This window comes from Diplotaxodon limnothrissa, linkage group LG23 (assembly GCF_057381915.1).
Source record: "Diplotaxodon limnothrissa isolate DT_005_m linkage group LG23, D_limnothrissa_male_GT1.1, whole genome shotgun sequence".
In the NCBI taxonomy this organism is placed as follows: domain Eukaryota; kingdom Metazoa; phylum Chordata; class Actinopteri; order Cichliformes; family Cichlidae; genus Diplotaxodon; species Diplotaxodon limnothrissa.
The window spans coordinates 42,039,804-42,045,672 of NC_140617.1; the positions used below are offsets into that span (position 1 = coordinate 42,039,804).

At 47.4% G+C, this 5,869-nt stretch overlaps 1 non-coding gene across 1 annotated transcript; it reads right to left on the reverse strand.

Moving 5' to 3' along the window:
• Positions 1-4,780: 4,780 nt before the first annotated feature.
• On the reverse strand, positions 4,781-4,853 carry trnar-ccu (transfer RNA arginine (anticodon CCU)). The gene has a single exon. It is a non-coding gene; the product is annotated as a tRNA-Arg (tRNA).
• Positions 4,854-5,869: the final 1,016 nt, after the last annotated feature.

Genomic DNA, 5,869 nt, shown 5'->3' on the forward strand with positions numbered 1-5,869 from the left:
AGATGATTCCTTGACTTCCTTTCTTTGGAGGTTGTTTCGGGGTTCGAGTGAGAGCCATGGTTTCAAGCTGGTTTTTAGTTCAAAGATGAAGCTGTATTTAAGAACATTTGAGAAACGCTGAGAAAATAAATTACACTCTGGGCAACTCAGTGTCCAGAACGCTGGCCAGCCAACACGCTGTACTTATTGCTCCACTTTATTTGGGGGCGTTTATGTTGTCTGTTGAGACTTGTGAAAACACATGAAGACCAGAGAGTACCAACGATTTGAATCACTGAATCTAGTTCCACTAAAAGAGGGGGAGTAGCAGGAGCATGTGTGACGTGCTCAAACACAGCTGGATCAAATGCCTGAATTAGCTCTTCAGCATGGCATCAAGTTTGACAAAGGCCTGACAACAAGCCATTCATTTGATTCAGGTGTGTCAGAACAAGGATGCGTCTAAAAGCTAAAGAAAAAAAGTAGTTCTCCAGGACTGGAGTTGGAGTCCCTGTGCTAGGCTCTATGTACACATAAGGAGTTGCCTTTGGTGATCGGGGGCAGTTATGGTACATGACTGACTCACTCGGTGCCTGTACTACAGGGTTACTTGTCTGCATTTTTGGGGAACAGGACCTGAGTGTCGTCTGTTTTTGGACACAGTTCAGAGAATCGGGCCATCCAAAACACATAGCAGAGGATGGTTTCGATCCATCGACCTCTGGGTTATGGGCCCAGCACGCTTCCGCTGCGCCACTCTGCTGGACAGCACCCCAGATGGGACTCGAACCCACAATCCCTGGCTTAGGAGGCCAGTGCCTTATCCATTAGGACACCGGGGAAGATGAGCGCTTGACTTCCTTTCTTTGGAGGTTGTTTCGGGGTTCGAGTGAGAGCCATGGTTTCAAGCTGGTTTTTAGTTCAAAGATGAAGCTGTATTTAAGAACATTTGAGAAACGCTGAGAAAATAAATTACACTCTGGGCAACTCAGTGTCCAGAACTATGGCCAGCCAACACGCTGTACTTATTGCTCCACTTTATTTGGGGGCGTTTATGTTGTCTGTTGAGACTTGTGAAACCACATGAAGACCAGAGAGTACCAACGATTTGAATCACTGAATCTAGTTCCACTAAAAGAGGGGGAGTAGCAGGAGCATGTGTGACGTGCTCAAACACAGCTGGATCAAATGCCTGAATTAGCTCTTCAGCATGGCATCAAGTTTGGCAAAGGCCTGACAACAAGCCATTCATTTGATTCAGGTGGTTAACAGGCTTTCAAGATGGCGGCGCACGTAGTTGCAGCAGCTCAGTGTTCTACCGATCGATGCTATGTTTGGATAATTTTGTACGCCTTATGTTTGTTTTTGTGTTCTACCAGCCAAGCGAATAACATCTATAGCCGACATGATCTCCTCAAGATTGGAGTAAGCTACCGCGAGAGCGTGACTAGCAAATTTGTCCGCTTACACAAGATACCGGTGGAAATAGCGAGGAGTCCGGGCTCCCCATGGATTGTTATCCCTTCGGGGTGGAGGCGCAGGCGGCGTCGAGAGAGAAGGAGACGGCGAGGCTGCAGGGCCGGCGCGCTAGCCAGGCTACGGAGGCAGCCACTCAAACCACCGCTCCCCAGCCTATTCATCACAAATGCCAGATCCCTCGCGAACAAGTTGGACGAATTGAGATTGCAAATAGCAGCAAATAACTTCATCAAAGACTCATGCATCCTTCTTATCACTGAATCCTGGCTACATCAATCCATTCCAGACTCTGCTATTGAGCTAGCAGGCTATACCACACAGCGACATGACCGAACAGTGGACTCCGGTAAGCGCAAAGGAGGGGGGCTCTGTATGTATGTGAACAACAGCTGGTGTACCAACACAGTGATAATAGACCGTCACTGTTCACCGGACATTGAATATCTGACTGTTAAATGCAGGCCCATCTACCTACCTAGGGAGTTCACCGTTGTCATAATAACAGCTGTTTACATACCACCAGATGCTAATGCTAACTCTGCGATCGCACTCCTGCATACAAACATCAATAATAAACAGAGCACTTACCCTGACGCTGTACATATCGTAGCAGGGGACTTCAATCACGCAGACTTAAAAAGAGCAATCCCCAAATTCCACCAGCACGTCAAGTGTGCCACTAGGGGTGACAAGATTCTGGACAAAGTTTATTCCAACATCAAAATGGGCTAGAGGGCCAGACCTTTGCCACATCTGGGTCAGTCTGACCACTTGTCACTGTTTCTAATCCCTGCATATGCCCCCCTCAAGAAAACTGCTCTTACCATCACAAATAATATTACCATATGGCCAGAGGGTGCCTCTCAGCAGCTGCAGGACTGTTTTGACAGGACTAACTGGGATATCTTTGAACATCAGGACTTGGAAATGTTCACAGACGGTGTCCTCTGCTATATAAAACACTGCATAGACACTGTTACAGCAGTCAAACGGATCCGGGCTTATCCCAACCAAAAGCCCTGGATGACCCGGGAGGTCAGGCAGCTGCTGAAGGAGAGGAACATTGCGTTCAGGTCTGGCAACAGGGATTACTACACCACAGCCCGATCCAACCTGAAGAGAGGCATCAGAGAGGCAAAGGGGGACTATAGGAGGAGGATCGAGGACCATTTGAAGAGTAATACCAGCCGGCAGGTGTGGCAAGGCATCCAGCACTTAACCAACTATAAGATCAATCTCGGAGCTGCGGACGGTGACCTGGAGCTGGCAGAGGAGCTGAATATCTTCTTTGCCCGCTTTGAGACCAGGGTACCGGAGGTATTGGAGCCACAGCAGCAACACGCCACCCATAGCAGCACCACCCTCACCCTGGAAGAGCACGAGGTGAGGCGCATGCTGCAGGCTGTTAACCCGAGGAAGGCGGCGGGTCCTGATGGTGTGCCAGGTCGAATATTGAGGGATTGTGCAGGACAGCTGGCTGGGATCTTCACCAGGATTTTCAACAAATCCCTCGCACAGGCGACTGTCCCACTCTGCCTGAAGTCCTCCACCATAGTCCCCTTGCCTAAGAAGCCCCACATCACCGGCCTGAATGACTACAGACCGGTGGCACTCACCCCAGTGGTAATGAAATGCTTTGAGAAGCTGGTCCGCAGACACATCACAGCAGCCCTGCCCCGCAGCCTGGATCCACACCAGTTTGCCTACAGAGCAAACCGATCCACGGAAGACGCTGTAGCCACAGCACTCCATGCTGCATTAACTCACCTGGAAGAGCATGGTAGCTATGTGCGGATGCTCTTCGTGGATTACTGCTCAGCTTTTAACACCATCCTTCCACACAAACTGGTGGCCAAGCTACAAGACCTGGGGCTTCCATACAGCACCTGCATGTGGATCAATAGCTTCCTCTCGGGCCGTAGACAGAGAGTCAGAGTTGGCCATCACACATCCTCAGCCCTGAGTCTCAGCACTGGCTCACCCCAGGGCTGTGTGCTCAGTCCACTGCTCTACTCTCTCTACATACACGACTGCACTCCTCGCCACCACAGCAACATATTTGTGAAATTTGCAGATGACACCACAGTGGTGGGGCTCATTTCCAAGGGAGACGAGTCTACGTACAGAGACGAGGTGGAGCAGCTGACGTCATGGTGTAAGGCCAATAACCTCCTCCTCAACACTTCAAAAACCAAAGAACTCATAATAGACTTCAGAAGGAAAAAGGCAGAGATCCAACCACTATTCATAAATGGGGACTGTGTAGAAAGGGTGGCAAGCTTCCGCTTCCTGGGAGTCAATATAGAGGAGAACCTTTCCTGGAGTGTGAACACCTCCGAGCTGCTGAAAAAGGCCCAACAGAGACTGTACTTCCTGAGAATTCTCAGGAGGAATAACATCACACAGAGACTGCTGGTGTCCTTCTACAGAGCCACCATTGAGAGTGTTCTAACTTACTGCATATGCATCTGGTACACTAGCTGCACAGGGGCTCAGAGGAAAGCACTCCAAGGGATCATTAACACCGCCCAAAAGATCACTGGCTGCCCTCTCCCCACGCTGGAAGTTCTACACAACGCCCACTGTTTTAAAAAGGCCCAAAACATCATAAAAGACACCTCACATCCTGGCCACTCCCTGTTCGAACTGTTGCCCTCAGGCAGACGGTACAGGGCAATCAGAGCAAGGACTAATAGACTCAAACACAGCTGTTATCCAACTGCAATAACACATCTGAATACTACAAAAAAATGTCCATCACGCCACTCTTGTGTTAATCTATGCACGGTCTGAAGCATGTGTGTGGGAATGTATGTGAATGTTTTACTGTTATATCTTATTAGTATTTTAAGTATTCTATTTTATTTATTGAATTTTATTGTTTTATTTATATTTTGATATTGCTAGGGATGATGCAATGATCGGGGACCATTCTTAATTTCGTTGTTCTCATGACAATGACAATAAAGTTTCTGATTCTGATTCTGTGTGTCAGAACAAGGATGCGTCTAAAAGCTAAAGAAAAAAAGAACAGTGCCTCTCCAGGACTGGACTTGGAATCCCTGTGCTAGACTCTATGTAGACATAAGAAGTGGACTTTGGTGATCGGGGGCAGTTATCGTACATGACTGACTCACTCGGTGCCTGTACTACAGGGTTACTTGTCTGCATTTTTGGGGGGAACAGGACCTGACTGTCGTCTGTTTTTGGACACAGTTCAGAGAATCGGGCCATCCAAAACACATAGCAGAGGATGGTTTCGATCCATCGACCTCTGGGTTATGGGCCCAGCACGCTTCCGCTGCGCCACTCTGCTGGACAGCACCCCAGATGGGACTCAAACCCACAATCCCTGGCTTAGGAGGCCAGTGCCTTATCCATTAGGCCACCGGGGCAGATGATTCCTTAACTTCCTTTCTTTGGAGGTTGTTTCGGGGTTCGAGTGAGAGCCATGGTTTCAAGCTGGTTTTTAGTTCAAAGATCCAAAATGCCGAAAAAGATAAAAAGATTGCATACCTGGAAAGTAAGGTCGCTGACCTGGAACAATACTCCAGGATAAACAACGTCATCATCACTGGGCTCCATATTAAACCCCGGTCATACGCTCAGGCGGTGACCGCTGACAGCAACGAGGAACCTGGAGAGCTTGACATTAGCTCCACGGAACAACAGGTGGCTGCTTTCCTGCGGTCCAAAGGGATTGCCCTGGACTGTAACTCTGTCGAAGCATGCCACCCTCTTCCCAGGAGGAACGGCAACATACCGGCTATTATATTAAGGTTTGTAAATCGAAAGCACAAGATTACGCTGCTGAAACAAGGAAGAAAATTAAAAGGATCTAATGTCTTTATCAATGAACATCTAACCAAACACAACGCTGAAATAGCCAAAAAAGCGCGACACCTTAAGAAGCTGGGAAAAATCCAAGGCACTTGGACGACGAACTGCAAAATATTCATTAAACTAAACGGATCACCAGAGGAAGCCAAAGTTCTGACCATTAAAAATATGGCGGATCTCGAAAAATATCAGTGAGCAACACGATCTGGACGGCAAACAAGGTAACAGACAACCACACACTCACTTATGACACACACTGGAAGGAAGAACTCAGATACATCTGGAAGAATCAGCTGCATCAGTCAGACAGTTGCAGAATATGATCAATTGGAACTGAAAACATTTAACTATATGGATCACAATACACACGACTTGGAATATGAAATAGATCCAGACAACAACTTTTTCTCATCTAACAATAACAATTGCTGCTACTATACAAATAAAGACTACAATCAGAGGATTAAAACTGAGAATAAATTATCAATTATCCACTTTAACTGTAGAAGTCTCTATGCTAATTTTAGTCATATCAAAGAATATCTTAACCAGTTTTCACATCCATTTAGTG